The 16,933-nt window shown below is 38.8% G+C and overlaps 1 long non-coding RNA gene and 2 pseudogenes across 1 annotated transcript; 1 reads left to right on the top strand and 2 right to left on the bottom strand.

Annotated features, from left to right (window-relative positions):
* Positions 1–10,538: 10,538 nt before the first annotated feature.
* Positions 10,539–11,151, top strand: LOC127098390 (uncharacterized). The gene is made up of 3 exons (XR_007793353.1): positions 10,539–10,687; positions 10,778–10,928; positions 11,026–11,151. It is a non-coding gene; the product is annotated as an uncharacterized LOC127098390 (long non-coding RNA).
* A 462-nt stretch (positions 11,152–11,613) lies between these two features.
* On the bottom strand, positions 11,614–12,480 carry LOC127095463 (phosphoenolpyruvate/phosphate translocator 2, chloroplastic-like; annotated as a pseudogene).
* A 34-nt stretch (positions 12,481–12,514) lies between these two features.
* Positions 12,515–16,105, bottom strand: LOC127095462 (squalene epoxidase 1-like; annotated as a pseudogene).
* Between the last annotated feature and the right edge of the window lie 828 nt (positions 16,106–16,933).

Genomic DNA, 16,933 nt, shown 5'->3' with positions numbered 1-16,933 from the left:
AGGTGTTTAATTGCTGCATTATATGGTAAAACACTAGCTGGATTCTAATGTCTTGACTGATGTCATGACATGGTGTGTATGTGTGACTGCATTGTAGGTTAGAATATCTAACTGTACTCTGATGTCTTGACTGATGTCATGACACACTTGAGTAGTTACTGCAGGATTAGCTAATACAGGATTTATTGATTGTAATGTCAAACTGGAGACTGTGACATTCATCCCTGTCAGCAGCTACTGAGGAATAGAACAGTTGGTGTTCTGTTAGAGCTCAGTATTCATTTGCAGTCTGGTTATCAAGGAAGAACCAGACCTGGCATAAGGCCTACTGTATGAATGTCAAACTGGATGTTATGACATTCATCATGGACAATATATACTGAATAATAGACAGAGTGGTGTTCTGCTACACTTCAGTATGTTTCTTAGTTTGTTCTTCAAGAGGATAACAGAACTAACTTAAGGCCCAAATGTGTAAATGTCAAATTGGATACTTTGACATTTATTAATGTAAGCTGTTAATGTAGTATGGTCATTTGGTCATGTAAGTCAGCAAAATTGTACAGTCTGTTTTCTGGAAAAACAGACTCAGCATATGATCCTTGATGTCAAGCTGAATGTCGGGACATTCATTCCTGACAGCATATGCTATATTGTAGGTTGTTCAGTTTTTTGTTTCAGCTTTTTCTCAGGCTATTCTTCAGGGATTCAACAGCTTAGAGAAAAACCAGGAAATCAACAACCAAGCTACATTTAATGAACCTAACAAATAGCCTATTTGTTAGTAACCTAGATATTGAATTTATGGGAACTCGCGTGACCTTAAATTCAGGAGAATACAAGTGCAAAAGCCCAGGTACTGCAATATAAAAGGAAGTCGTTCCTTCATTCAGTTTGGGGATTTTGAGGCGTGAAGATTAAGTGTGTCCATCATACTTCACTGCTGTATTTTTGTGAGTCTTGTATTAGACATATCTTGTAAGCCAAGCCATTATCACGTTGATGATTGTTTGGTATAGGGTGTTCATTGAGTTGTAAGTGTTGTGTCGCTCAAAGCTTTTAAGCGTGAGTGCTGTGTATCTTGATTAAAGTTGTTAAGCACAATCAAGAGTTGTTTGAAGTGTGACTTCAAAGTTGTCTTTAATATTGATTAAAGGTAGTAATCACTGAGGTGATTGAGGGGGAGTGAGTAGGAACTCTGATCTTAGAGTAAGATTGAAATTGCATTGGGTAGGGATTAAGTGACAAGTTGTAAACGGGTGAGTTTAGCTTTGAATTAATACTACTGATAAGGGATTTCCTCCCTGGCTTGGTAGCCCCCAGATGTAGGTCATGTTGGACTGAACTGGGTAAACAATTACTTGTGTATTTACTGCACTTACTGTTAAGTTCTGCATAATTCTTGTCTGTGCAGAATTGGATGTCATAACAACCCGGGTGACATCTAAAGTCTGATAACTAGAATTTCAATTGGCATCAGAGCAGGCACCCTGCCTGTGAATTTCTGGGTGAGATCTAGGGAAGTTACTTTCTAGTACCATGGACAAGGATATAGGACACTCAAATAGACCACCATGTTGGATGGCTCTAATTATGATGACTGGAAGCCTCGTATGATAGCCTTCTTAAGGTCTCTAGATAGCAAAGTCTGGAGAGCTGTCAACAAAGGATGGGAACATCCAACGAAGACAGGTGAAGATGGAGTCAGTGTGCAGATTCCTGAAGAAGAGTGGGACAAGGAGCAAGAGGCATTAGCTCTTGGAAATTCAAGGCCTTAAATGCATTGTTCAATGGAATCAGTAAGAACATCTTCAGGCTGGTACACCACTGTGAACTAGCTAAGGAAGTTTGGGATACCCTCAAGGTAACTCATGAAGGTACTTCCAAAGTGAAGATGTCCAAACTCAGATGCTGACCACCAAGTTTGAAAATCTGAGGATGAAAGAGGATGAGACTATTCATGACTTTCACATGAATATTCTTGAAATTGCAAACACCTCTGGTGGACTAGGTGAGAAAATGGCTGAAGAGAAACTTGTAAGAAAGATTCTCAGGTCCTTGCCTAAGAGATTTGCTATGAAGGTCACAGCCATAGAGGAGGCACAGGACATCTGCAATATGAAGGTGGATGAGCTCATTGGTTCTCTCCAAACCTTTGAAATGGGCTTGTGTGAGAATGCTGAAAAGAAGAACAAAAGCATAGCTTTTGTATCTAATGCTGAAGAGGAGTCAGAAGCAGGATATACTGAAGGTGATGAAAGTATATCAGAAGCTTTAGCCATGCTTGGGAGACAGTTCAACAAGTTCGTGAAGAAGATTGATCAAAGAGGGAGACCTAATGTCAAGAACATCCCGTCTGACATCAGGAAAAGATCAACTTCTGAAGAAGAAAAGTTCAACCAAGGCAAGGGAATCCAGTGTCATGGTTGTGAAGGGTATGGACACGTCAGAGCTGAATGCCCTACTTATCTCAAGATGCAAAAGAAGGGGCTAACTATCACATGGTCTGAAGGAGATTCTGAAAGTGAATCTGAAGGAGAATCTGCCAAACATGTCACTGCACTAACCAGTGTTTGTGCCTCTGATGATGACTCAAGTGCAGATGAACTGACCTTTGATGAACTTGCTGCAGCCTATAAGAAGCTGTGTACCACCAGTGCAGAAGTCCGTGCACAAGGAGAAAGCAGAAGAAAACTCATCAAGGAACTGGAAGATGAGAGACAGAAGCATCTGACAGCCATAGAGGGTCTAAATGGTGAGATAGCCTTGCTGAACTCCAAGCTGAATCAGATGACTAAATCCATCAGAATGATGAACAAGGGAACTGACACCTTGGAAGAATTCTAAAGGTGGGACAGAAGACTGGAACCAAATCTGGCCTAGGATTTGGGAAAAGATCCTCAGCTGAACACAAACGCCCAAAGGCTAAAGTTCAGAAGTTCAAGCGGAAGTCAAAGCCAATGTCTCAACATCGGGGAACTAGGATGATAATCATCAGAAGAGGAAATTCCAGGAGTGGAGGTGTCACCACTGTGGTAGGCTTGGGCATATCAAAGCCTTCTGCTACTGGATTCATGGTTTCCCTAACCAAGCCTCGCATGTCAGGCCTAAGCATAAGACATATAAGCGCTATGTCCCCAGCAAGAAGCAACAATGGTATGCTAGGTTAGCACACACAGCTTAAGGGCTTCTACCAGAGAAGACTGGTACTTTGACAGTGGATGCTCAAGACATATGACTGGTATGGAAAATCTACTGGTGGATATTCAACCTCACACTACCAGCTATGTGACCTTTGGTGATGGTGCCAAAGGAAAAATAAAAGGTGTGGGCAAGCTGGACTGCTCTGGAGTTCCAAAACTGAATAATGTACTGTTAGTAAGAGGGCTAACTGCAAATCTCATCAGCATAAGCCAGCTGTGTGATCAAGGATTCTATGTTCAGTTTACTAAGGAGCTGTGCATTGTGACAAATGGTGACAATCAGGAAGTTATGAGAGGAACCAGGTCCAAAGATAATTGTTATCTGTGGGAACCTAAAGTCTCTAACTTTTCCACAATATGCTCCTCAGCCAAGGAAGAACAGGAGGTGAAGCTGTGGCATAGACGACTTGGACATCTCCACTTACGGGGAATGAAGAAGATTATATCCAAGGAAGCAGTCAGAGGGATCCCAAAGCTGCTTATTGATGAAGGAAGAGTCTGTGGAGAATGCCAGGTGGGCAAGCAAACCAAGATGTCACATCCGAAGCTGGGACATCCTACAACTTCCAGAGTTCTGGAACTGTTGCATATGGACTTAATGGGACCTATGCAGGTTGAAAGTCTGGTGGGAAGAGATATGCCTACGTGGTGGTTGATGACCATTCCAGATACACATGGATAAGCTTCATCAGAGAGAAGTCAGATACATTTGATGTCTTCAAAGACCTGTGCATCAGACTTCAAAGGGAAAAGGACAGTTGTGTGGTCCGGATTAGGAGTGATCATGGTACGGAGTTCAAGAATTCCAAGTTTGATGAGTTTTGCTCGTCTGAAGGAATAAGTCATGAGTTCTCCTCCCCTATAACTCCCCAGCAGAATGGGATAGTTGAAAGAAAAAATAGAACTATTCAAGAATCTGCCAGAGCAATGATTCATGCAAAGAAGCTCCCCATGCACTTTTGGGCTGAAGCAATGAATACCGCGTGCTATGTTCACAACAGAGTCACCTTGAGAAAAGGAACCTCCTCCACTCTATATGAAATATGGAAAGGCAGTAAACCACAGTGAAGTACTTTCATATCTTTGGAAGTAAATGCTACATTCTCGCAGATCGTGAACAGAGAAGGAAGCTGGATCCCAAAGTGATGAGGGTATATTTCTAGGATACTCCACTAACAGCAGAGCCTACAGAGTGTTCAACTACAGGACCAATGTCTTGATGGAATCCATAAATGTTATTGTGGATGATAAAGAGGAAGGGATCGATGTCATAGAGGATGTTGAAACATTCCTTGACAGTTCAACTGACATTCCAGTCAAGTCTGAAGAAGTACAGGAACCTCCTCCTGAATGTGAAGTAGATGCAACCACCAAAATGCCATCTATCAGAATTCAGAAAGACCACCCTAAGGATCTTATCATAGGGGATCCTAATAGTGGTGTGACTACCAGGTCACGGGGAATAAGCTCAAATTCCTGCTTTGTATCCAAGGTTGAACCAAAGAATGTGAAAGAAGCCCTGACTGACGAGTACTGGATCAATGCCATGCAAGAGGAACTTGAGCAGTTCAAAAGGAATGAAGTATGGGAGCTAGTTCCAAGACCTGAAGGGACCAACATCATTGGTACCAAGTGGATCTACAAAAACAAATCTGATGAGAAAGGAGTAATTACTAGGAATAAAGCAAGACTAGTAGCTCAAGGATACACTCAAGTTGAAGGGGTTGATTTTGATGAGACATTTGCTCCGTGGCTAGGCTTGAGTCCATCAGATTGTTGTTAGGGGTAGCATGCATTCTGAAGTTTAAACTATTCCAAATGGATGTGAAGAGTGCATTCTTGAATGGCTACTTGAATGAAGAAGTCTATGTGGAACAACCTAAAGGGTTCTGTGATCCTAACCAACCTAGCATGTATATAAGTTGAGAGGAAAGCCTTGTATGGGTTGAAACAAGCACCTAGAGCATGGTATGAAAGGTTAACCGAATTTCTGACCTCAAATGGATACAAAAAGGTGGAATAGATAAAACCTTGTTTGTGAAGGATGAAGACGGCAAAATCATGATTGCTCAAATCTATGTGGATGATATAGTCTTTGGTGGTATGTCAGAACAAATGGTATCACATTTTGTTCAACAGATGCAATCTGAGTTTGAAATGAGTCTGGTTGGGGAACTAACCTACTTTCTTGGAATGCAAGTCAACCAAATGGAGGACTCTATGTTCTCTCCCAAAGCAAGTATGCCAAAAACATCGTTAAGAAGTTTGGTATGGATAATGCTAGGCACAAAAGGACTCCTGCTCCTACTCATCTGAAGTTAACCAAAGATGATGGAGGGCCTAGTGTTGATCAATGCTTGTATAGAAGCATGATATGAAGTCTACTATATCTAACTGCAAGTAGACCTGACATCTCTTATGCAGTTGGAGTGTGTGCGAGATACCAAGCAGAGCCTAAGATGAGCCACTTGAATCAAGTCAAAAGGATTCTCAAGTACATCAATGGGACTTGTGACTATGGAATGCTGACTCACATGGGTCTGAGCCTGTCCTATCTGGGTACTGTGATGCTGACTGGGCTGGGAATGCTGATGACAGAAAAAGCACATCAGGAGGATGTTTCTTTTGGGAGACAATCTCATATCTTGGTTCAGCAAGAAGCAGAATTGTGTATCTCTGTCCACTGCAGAGGCTGAATACATAGCTGCTGGAAGCAACTGTTCCCAACTGGTTGGATGAAATAGATGCTCACTGAGTACAATGTCACTCAAAATGTCATGACATTGTTCTGTGATAATCTCAGTGCCATCAATATCTCCAAGAATCCCATCCACAACCAACAGGACCAAACATATTGACATTAGACACCACTTCATCAGAGATCTGGTGGAAGACAAGGTGATTACTTTAGAACATGTAGCCACTGAACTTCAACTGGCTGACATATTTACAAAGGCTCTGGATGCTACTCAGTTTGAAAACTTAAGGGGCAAACTGGGAATATGTCTCTCTGAGACCTTATAGCAATCACTGATGTTTGGAATGTATTTATTGGAACTATGTTCTGATTGGTCAACAGATCATAGCTTTACCACTGGCAACAAGTGTGGCAACAAGAGGGTAAGGAGACACCCTAACGTGAGAAGACCTATGCACCTGCAGGAATTCAAGGACGCGGTTCATGCAGGAGTGGTTCTGGATGTCAGAAACAAAGTCATGGCATCTGATATGGTTGTACCTACAGTAAAGCAAAAGTGGGTGATTACTTGATCAAAGCTGTAAAGCAAGATCAAGTGGGTACTAACTTGGTTGAAATTGTGAAGTAAAACCAAGTCTGTAAGTCTGTCATTAATTTTTTTTTCTGTTTATGTTGTTGGCTTTGGCAACATTTGTGACAAAAAGGGGAGTAACAGGTGATACCCCAGACAACAAATTGGTCTGTGAAAACAGACGTTCATGACAGATTCGAAGATTCCTCCCCTGCAGCTGATGAGTTGAAGTTTTGTATTTAACTTTGCTCCTCTGTATGTGTGCTTTTGTGAAGTTTTTATTTAACTTCCATGTGTGTGAGTGTGCTGCCACTCTAAGTGTATTAGCTAGGTTTATTTCCTGCTAGATGTGTGATTCCGCTGCTATGAACTCTGTTATGGGGATCAAAGTGTTTTAGCCAAAAATTTGCCAAAGGGGGAGTTTGTAGGTGTTTAATTGGCTGCATTATATGGTAAAACACTAGCTGGATTCTAATGTCTTGACTGATGTCATGACATGGTGTGTATGTGTGACTGCATTGTAGGTTAGAATATCTACCTGTACTCTGATGTCTTGACTGATGTCATGACACACTTGAGTAGTTACTGCAGGATTAGCTAATACAGGATTTATTGAATGTCAAACTGGAGACTGTGACATTCATCCCTGTCAGCAGCTACTGAGGAATAGAACAGTTGGTGTTCTGTTAGAGCTCAGTATTCATTTGCAGTCTGGTTATCAAAGGAAGAACCAGACCTGGCATAAGGCCTACTGTATGAATGTCAAACTGGATGTTATGACATTCATCATGGACAGTATATACTGAATAATAGACAGAGTGGTGTTCTGCTACACTTCAGTATGTTTCTTAGTTTGTTCTTCAAGAGGATAACAGAACTAACTTAAGGCCAAATGTGTAAATGTCAAATTGGATACTTTGACATTTATTAATGTAAGCTGTTACTGTAGTATGGTCAGTTTGGTCATGTACAGGTCAGCAAAATTGTACAGTCTGTTTTCTGGAAAAACAGACTCAGCATATGATCCTTGATGTCTAGCTGAATATCGGGACATTCATTCCTGACAGCATATGCTATATTGTAGGTTGTTCAGTTTTCTGTTTCAGCTTTTTCTCAGGCTATTCTTCAGGGATTCAACAGCTTAGAGAAAACCAGGAAATCAACAACCAAGCTACATTTAATGAACCTAACAAATAGCCTATTTGTTAGTAACCTAGATATTGAATTTATGGGAACTCGCGTGACCTTAAATTCAGGAGAATACAAGTGCAAAAGCCCAGGTACTGCAATATAAAAGGAAGTCGTTCCTTCATTCAGTTTTGGGGATTTTGAGGCGTGAAGATTAAGTGTGTCCATCATACTTCACTGCTGTATTTTTGTGAGTCTTGTATTAGACATCTTGTAAGCCAAGCCATTATCACGTTGATGATTGTTTTGGTATAGGGTGTGTCATTGAGTTGTAAGTGTTGTGTCGCTCAAAGCTTTTAAGCGTGAGTGCTGTGTATCTTGATTAAAGTTGTTAAGCACAATCAAGAGTTGTTTGAAGTGTGACTTCAAAGTTGTCTTTAATATTGATTAAAGGTAGTAATCACTGAGGTGATTGAGGGGGAGTGAGTAGGAACTCTGATCTTAGAGTAAGATTGAAATTGCATTGGGTAGGGATTAAGTGACAAGTTGTAAACGGGTGAGTTTAGCTTTGAATTAATACTACTGATAGTGGATTTCCTCCCTGGCTTGGTAGCCCCCAGATGTAGGTAGTTGATGTTGGACTGAACTGGGTAAACAATTACTTGTGTTATTTACTGCACTTACTGTTAAGTTCTGCATAATTCTTGCCTGTGCAAAATTGGATGTCATAACAACCCGTGTGACATCTAAAGTCTGATAACTAGAATTTCAGGATTTACAAATCATCATTCAGAAAAACGCCACTTATCTCGACTCAACAATCGTGGCCGAAACATGGTTTTGCATCACCTTAAGACAATATATCTTTCGTTTATAAAGGTTTTTTGACTAATCGCACGGCGGCGAGAAAGAGTTTGATTGGTTGGATTTATTTTGAGTAATGGCGAGAACTTGGATGAGCGAGATATCCATCTCAAATCCTAGTCTCAGGAGTGCATGGTATCCACCATGTTCCATTTCCATCTTATTTGAAAAAATGTTAATAAGAATTAACTGTTTTGAGGTTTGATTGAGAAAGAGTTTGAAGAAAACCGCATTGACAATTTTAAATGATGGCGAGAGCTAAGATAGGCAAGGCATCCACCTCGAATCTTAATCTCAGGAGTGCACGGTATACACCATGTTCCATTTCCATCTTTATTGAAAGAGGTTAAGATAAGGATTAAGTATTTTGGAGTTTGAAAGACGAGTACTTGTGACTTGCAAGCTCTTACAACTTGTGTCTAATACTCGAGACTACATCTGGATATTCCACCTAGGTAATCCTTTCTTTCAATTTTATTGAGAAAAGACGTTTGAATATTTACAAATATTTTGGAGGGAAGACGAATATTTATGGCTTGCAAGCTCTTACAGCTTGAGCCTAATATTCAGGATTATAACTGGATATTCCATCCAGGATAATCTTTTTCTTCAAATTTTATTAAGAAGATGGTTTGAGATATTTACAGGTATTTTGGAGAGAAGACGAATATTTATGGCTTGCAAGCTCTTACAGCTTGAGCCCCATATTCGGGATTATAACTGGATATTCCATCCAGGATAATCTTTTTTTCATATTTTATTGAAAAATACGTTTAAATAGAAGGATTAATGTGAATGTTTGAGGTGTTGGTCCATTAAATTGATATGGCGCATGAGTTCGTGGAGAATATGTCCAAAGTAAATCGGACGAAATAAATAAATAAATAAACAAATTATTTACAACATATTAAAAAAAAATTAAATCGGAGAGAATAAAATCAACAAGCGTAAAAAAGGACTAGATAACAAGGTACAAAAATGGTAAAGTAAATAGTAAGAAGTTATAAAAGATTTAAATAAAATAGCAAGCACAAAAAATGAAAAATATAAAGATATGCCATTCCCAAGTATCGAACCCATCCCACTAAAGAAAGTAAAATTGCTTCCTCTCCACTCAGCCACTTATGTTTATTTGTTACCTTAACAACAACTTAAATATATAAACAAGAATAGATAAAGATAAATTAAAATAAAAAAAACTAGAACGAGATGGTCTGTTGGGCTAACTAAAGCCCACAAAAAATGGTGAGAGAATCCCAAAGATCAACCCTAGCCGCCTGGCTGTTGGGTGGGAATAACAACACTTTAATCATCATTAGTACTAGCAGACAATATGTTAATGAAAGATTGCAAAGAAAAGCCAAACGGTCATTAAGTTTTAAATAGGTTTTAAATGCTTTTAAAATAAATAAAAGAGAAAGAACTGGGAACGTGAAACAAATCCAAAAGATTCGTTCGTCTTCCTCACGAAGACAACTTCCACTCTCTCAATCTCTCGACCTCACTCATCCTCTCGATCCTCTCTCTCTAAATACTCTACTCTCACTTCACAAACAAACCAATCGAAAATCAATGAAGCAAACATATTAAAAGATACCTGATAGGCGTGTCAACGGTAGTGGCGGCAGAGTGTCTCTTCAGATGTAGTTGTGGTGGTTCACCGGTCTTTGGGGGTTCTGTGGGGGCGATCTAGTGGAGGATGAAGGCTCCCTTTTTTCGGTGAAAAATATTAGGGTTTTTTTCGCTACCGTCCGTCCAAATTCTTAGGGTTTTTTCGTCGTCCTCTCTGGTGGAGCAGGAGGCTCCTTTTATACTCACACTGTTTAGGGTTTTGAGCTGGTTACTCAGATCAAAAGGGGTATCCCTGCGAAATCCTTTAGGGTGCTCACAGTTGTCTACCTCATTTAGTGTTTGTCTGGAAACGGTAAAAAATCCTATACTTTCTTCCTGAATTTATCTTAATTCCTCTTTTGGGTTGTTTGTGGAACTTTAACGCCTTGCTAAATTAATTTGTTTTTACTGCAGTGAAAATCGGTGAAAGTTAAAACTTCAATTATCACAGAGATTTTCGATCGTGATTTGGGTTGAGTGAACTGAAACAAGGTCTTTCATTATGCAGGGTAGCTTCGGGTTCTGTTTTCTCTAAAACATGCTTCAAAATTTCTCTACTTGCTCAGGCTTGGTTTCACGGCGCGCCGGCTAGTGAATAGGCTGTTTTACCAGGTTAGTATTGGTCTGAGTTTTAACTCGCCTCAGTGGCCTGAAAACAACATGGTTGGACCAACATTTAATGAATTTCAGCGTACAATGCAGGCTTGCTCTCATCGTCAACCAAATCCACACCAAAAACCTGAGATTGAATTCGTCAAAGCGATGAAATGTACTCTTGTCTGTGCGAACATCCAAAAGATCAACATTGAGGTTGTATCCGGTCAAATCCAAACTCTAAACAATTTCTTTCAAGGTCAGATAAGTCCCATCTCGAAATATTACGACCTCATCAGGTTCTTTCCTCAGTTTAGATTTTATAAACCTTTACAAGATGTTTCTGGTTCATGCAGGCTGAGTGGTGGACATGAGTATTAACCTTCCTAACACTGTAGAAGTCTCGAGGAGGAGCACTCTTTTGGGCAAGAAATTTCTTATCTGCATTTAGCATCAAATGAAGAATGAATTGTTGTTCCAGGAGATTGAGTCGGCGATAGCATAAAGTCCTTATGTTACCCGCTGTTGTGACTCGATTTATATGATGGCGGTCAATGAAAAAGGTTGTTGTACTTGAAACTGCAACTGGCATTTGTTCTTCATTAGCAACTCCACACTCAGGTAAAGGCTGGTTCTGGTTGATATTTATAGGGTTGCAATGGCTCCACTTGATGAGATATGGAAACACATCCAGATGCAGTAGCAGGTAGTACTGGTGCGCAAGGGTCTGCTGTGATTGTTGGACTAAACGCTGCTGCAGTAGGTGCAACAGTGGCAGATGGTGTTGCAGCAAGTAAATCATGGCTAACGATGCTCCTCAAGCTGCAAATAAACTTGGTGAAGACCTTTACCAAGTAATATCGCAAGAAGAAGCCTTCAAGTTAACAACGGTATGCAAACGATAATTATAATGTATACTGCCAGTCTGCTTTTCATGAGCTTTTTTAGTTTAAAACTTTTTCATTGGCTTTAACTTGTGTAGGAGTTGGAGGAAGATAGCAGAAAGAGACTATGACAACCACACGCTTTCACACAATTCCTACTGAGTGTGTCACAGGGGACACTTTCTCTAATATCCCATATGAAACCTGCTGGTATGCATGGAAGCAGAGTGCAACCAAAACTGATCTTATGCATAACTCTCTAACATTCAATCCTTGGCTTGTCGCAGATTTCAGGTACGAAGGAGTAAACTTGAAACCATCCAAAAATATAGCACATGGTACCAAAAAGAAAAGGAAATGACGATTATAACTGAATAGAGATTGATATTATCCAAAGCTTCCTCTTTATTAGCCATTAGTTTTTTTTCTAATATTCCGCAATTGATTCGTAAGGTTGGATGCCATTGCAGTGCTGAATCCAATCAATTGAAAGAAAATTCAGTCATCGAAGCCAATGCCACTCCACCAACTATCGGCAGAAGAGAAGAAACCACCCAAAAAGTAGGCACCTCACCAAGGAGAAAAGATGAAAGAACAACAGTGAAGAAAAGACTCCATAGCTTTAATGGTGTGAGTGAATGAAACAGAAACCTTGCCAAGACTGATGTTGGTCAACAGGTTTCCCAATGTATGAGCCATAACCAGTGGAAGAATTGCTGCAAACTGTGATCTTCTAATGTTTGGCCTTGGATGTAGATTCAAAATCCAGATCAAATTAATCACCAATGAAGCAAAGCCAAATTGAAATGCTGCAAATCGTAACAAGAAGATTCTGAATTTTCCGCCGCGATAACCATTTTAATTGTTTTTGTAAACCATTATTGTTATCCTCCTGAACTTGAATTTTTCTCCACCAGTACTCTTCATTAATTTCTCTAGTTTGGAAATTTCAAAACAATGCTTATATTATGCTTATGATGTTTCCTTTATCAACTGCTGCTATAAAAGAAGTATACAACTCCGGAGGAACCTGAACATGTAATTCTCTCAATTAGTAGAAGAGGCTTATAAGCGTAAGTGAACGAGTTGTGTTATTTCAACACAATTTGACATCAAATGTGGTAGAATGTTCCTTATTTTGGCACCTGAGGTGCTATCACAGTTTTCAAATAATTAGCCATTTCACCATTACCAACAGAAGGTAGTTTTTGGCCAGGCACATCGACCAAACATCGAATCTCGGTACTACTTATAGGATAAAACAAAATTGGCGAAGGATCACCAAGATAACATGTCCATGATTTTCATATGGAAGGTTACAATCCTCCAATATCAATCCAACAAAATGAGAAGGAACTTCAACCTTAGGATCACAAAGAGAGCGTCTCAAGTTAGAAAAACAACCATCCCATACTATGGCGAGAGGAGCCTTTGTTGTAAACTCTTGTCCACTTGTTTTTTATAGTTTACCCTTTGATGGTTCCATTTTCTTCGAGTAAAAACGTGACGGTTCTTTGTTCTAATTTTACATTTGGAAGAGATGAAGCCTTTTCTCGCATTTGTTGTATGAAATGACTATTGTGAAAGCTTCTTCCAGATACATCAGAGTCAAAATTTCTAAGGGATAAGACAACTTGGTGTTTTTCCCATCCTTATAAAGAGCATAGCCAAAGACTCTTTGTGCATCAATTTCATCCACACAATCTTCAAGACCCAACTCAAGTAACTTTAGATATCCACCAGGTTGTAACAATTCACCCACAATCCTATCGGTTCACTCAAATCTCTTTCAATCACATGCACTCGCCGTCCATCCTTTCCAAGTGTATAAGCAAGAGCAGCATTGTCTAAACAATCAGTGTAGGTGGATAGATTCGTGACTAGATGAAATGGTCATGAGGAGGAGAGAAAATGAATGATTGATGGAAAAATTTTCAGGACCAAAATCAGGGTATGACACTAGTGTTATAACTAGATAAATGAACTAGAACGATAACTTAGGTTATGAAATTGACTTAAATGGCAATGCTTGGACGTGATTGTACCGTGGTGTGTACAATAGACAAGTAGTGACGTAAATGAATGAACATGTTTTGTATGGAACATGTGTGATTATATGTACTGAATGGATCATGTTATGACGCCATGAGACTTGATGTGATATCATGAAAATTGGTGACAAGGATCACCTAGCGATTAATGAGAGCAATCACGAGTTTATGAGAACTAATCACATATTCGGATGCGATGTGCACATACCACTTCAAAGGCTTAGGTAAAATGGTAAGTGAGGATGTGACACTGTTGAGTCCCAACCCTGACGGACATAGGGGAAAGGTGGAGATCTAAGTGGGTTAGAGGCATACGGTGAAATATACCCTAAGTGGGTTAGAGGCCCATACAGGTGACGGTCGCTTGAACTGGGTTTGAGTCTCATAGAGGATGCGATATCCACCACGAAAGTTGAATCATACGAGCATACATTAATCGATCATGGCTTAGACGTAGGTCCGTTCGGAGATTGATGTATTTGTGAATCCGAATAGTGATTATTTGAGTTATGATAACTTATGTGTCATGTTTCCATACATTGCAAGTATCCCTTATACACTCGAGACTTAATTATCTTGTGTGAGTGATACACAAGTAGCGAGAGATGAGGATTTGAGTTAGGATCCAACTAGAAAACCCTGTAGAGTCGAGTGAACCTATATGATATGAGAACTCATTGAGATTATTATGTCACCCTAATATTGTTGTTACTTTTCAGGTGTTGTTGCAGGTTATATGTGCAAAAGAAGTTGTGCATTGATGTTTCAAAGGATACTGATTATTGTGATCTTCTGCACTGGAGTTGTGTACAATGAAGATATTGTACATAATTCTTAGATTTTATTCTTAGGCTTTATTGTATAACATGTATCTTTGATGTTCTTAGTTTGGACACGTGTATATATGATGCCATTAGGCACTTATGTTGTTACAGTACCAAAAATTAACACTTGATGATATTATTCTAGATATTTATTATTGGTTGTTACAACTATTTTGCCACAATCGACATAAAGTATTATTTTACCAAAATAGGTGAGGAACAGGCGTTTGTATCATATTGAATAGATTTCTACATATCAACATTCACGGGAAAATGTCACTTATCTCAACTCAACGATTATGGATGAAGCATTGTCTTGCACCATCTTAAGACAAATACCTTTTATTTATGAAAAGGTTTTAAGATCAATCGTATGGTGGAGAGAAAAGAGTTTGATATGTTGAATGTATTTTATAAGTGAATGATGAATGCTTGATGAGAACGAGACATAAGCCTCAGGATCAATCATTTGGGGTTTCATCGGAATGCTAAATTCCAACATTCCTTTTTCATTTAAGATTATTAAGAAAAATATTTAATAAACAATGAACGCTTGATAAGAATAAGACACGTGTCTCGGAATCAATTGTTCAAGGGTTACACTGGAATGCTAGATTACAACAGTCCTTTTTAGTCCAAGTTTATTAAGTGTTTTGAGAGTAAAAGAAAAGAATGAATAGCTATACCAAAATGTGTGTGCCTCGGGACCAATCATTCAAGGGTTCAACTGGAATGTTGGATTCCAACAATACTTTTCTTTTGCATTTGTTTAAGAAAAAGGTTTTAGATAGTGTGTTTGATTTAAGAAAAGTCACTTGATGCTTGATCGGTGTTTAATTTGCATGTACGAGAAATGATTTGCTAATGGTTGAGAATGAATTATATTTATTTTGAAATTATCGAAAGTTGGAATTGATTTTGAAATCAAATGGAATGTTAATGAAATTGAATTTATGGGAAATATCAAGTGCGATTATTTACATGTATGATAATATGAGCATGGTTTAAAAGCGAAATTACCTAAATAAGTGACTTATCAAAATGAGATCAATTAACAATTCATCAAATAATCCACTTAATAATTAAAAGCAATTAATTAATTAAAATCCAATTAATTAAACAAATAAAAATTAATTGAATTATTAATTGTTAATCTAAATTAATTAATTAATTAATTAGGAAAATAAAAATAAAATAAAATAAATAAAAGCATGAAAATGGATGGGGAGGGGAGGTACATTCACAACATAGGGATAAAATGAATGAAGTAAACATAAGTGAGCTTAGAGCCCAAAAGTAAAAATAAAACAAACAAGTTAAAACAAACAGTGGGGTATCATCAGTAATTGGATGGTGGATTAGTAAGTATTAAACTATAAAGCCCAAGGCCAACTCCAAGCTTCTAAAACCCTAATAAACAAATATAAGAAAAAATTTAAAATAAAAAAAAGGAGATTGGTGGTACAATTAGGATAAAGATAATGGTAGGATTTTTTTTTCAAAATTTCAAAAGTATCCACTTCCTCTCGACATGGGCAGTGCTAAATAAAAATAATACCCTCTCTGTGTACCATTCATTTCCAGAAAACAAACAGAACACGTTACTCCTCAGCCAATGTTTCTCTCACGAGCCTTATTCACATGCAGGGGGCGGCCGACCGACGGCGACGCCCCCATACCAGATCCTCCACCTCCTCTCGTCACCTCTCTACTTTCTTATTTTCAAAATAGAACAATGTTTTATTTGTCACAAACAGAAAAACATCAACAAAATAATGTAAAGAAAACAAAAGATCTTCATTCCTAGCAAACAACACATGAACCAAACATGAGAAAGGAAATATCATATTCGATGGCGATTTGGGCACGACTGAAGGCGGGGATGATACAATGGAAGTTGCGTGAGTGGCACGTTGGTGTGGAGGTCATCGGTGTCGGCGTGGCTTATGTAAAGAGTCATTATGGTGGTTCATTTAGAGTTTGTGTGAGGGAGAGTGGTGTTTAGTTGTTAATGGAGGTGGTGGTTATTGATGGATAAATGAAGGAGATGATGGAAAGGAAATGGAGGTTCAACCACAGAGCATGCCTTAGGAGAGAGGTAGTGTAAGAAGATGAATATGGTTGAAGTTTTTGTTGTTGTTGTGGTTATGGAGTTTAATGGGTGAGTTTGAATGATGAAGCTTGGTTCGCACAAGAAGAAGAAAACAACTTATTATTATTTTTATAATAATTATATTTCTGTTTTTTTTGTTGTTTTTGAACTTTGAGTAATGAAGTGGAGTATTTGTGTTGGAGGATAGGCTTTATGGCTGTGACGTGGGTTCTCTTGTGAGATGGGGTTTGTGTGTGGAAACCGTTGCAGGGAGTATGAGAAATAGAAAGGAATTTGTTAAGATGCAGTAGGTGTTGTTTATGGTAAAAGGAGTATGTGTGTAAGTGTTTATGGAAGGTTATATGTGGTATTCAAATGAAGTGTTTTCCAATTTGAAGGTGGTTTGTGTGGTG

The sequence above is a fragment of the Lathyrus oleraceus genome, chromosome 6 (genome assembly GCF_024323335.1).
Source record: "Lathyrus oleraceus cultivar Zhongwan6 chromosome 6, CAAS_Psat_ZW6_1.0, whole genome shotgun sequence".
Lineage (NCBI taxonomy): Eukaryota > Viridiplantae > Streptophyta > Magnoliopsida > Fabales > Fabaceae > Lathyrus > Lathyrus oleraceus.
This window is presented reverse-complemented; position numbering and strand designations above follow the sequence as displayed.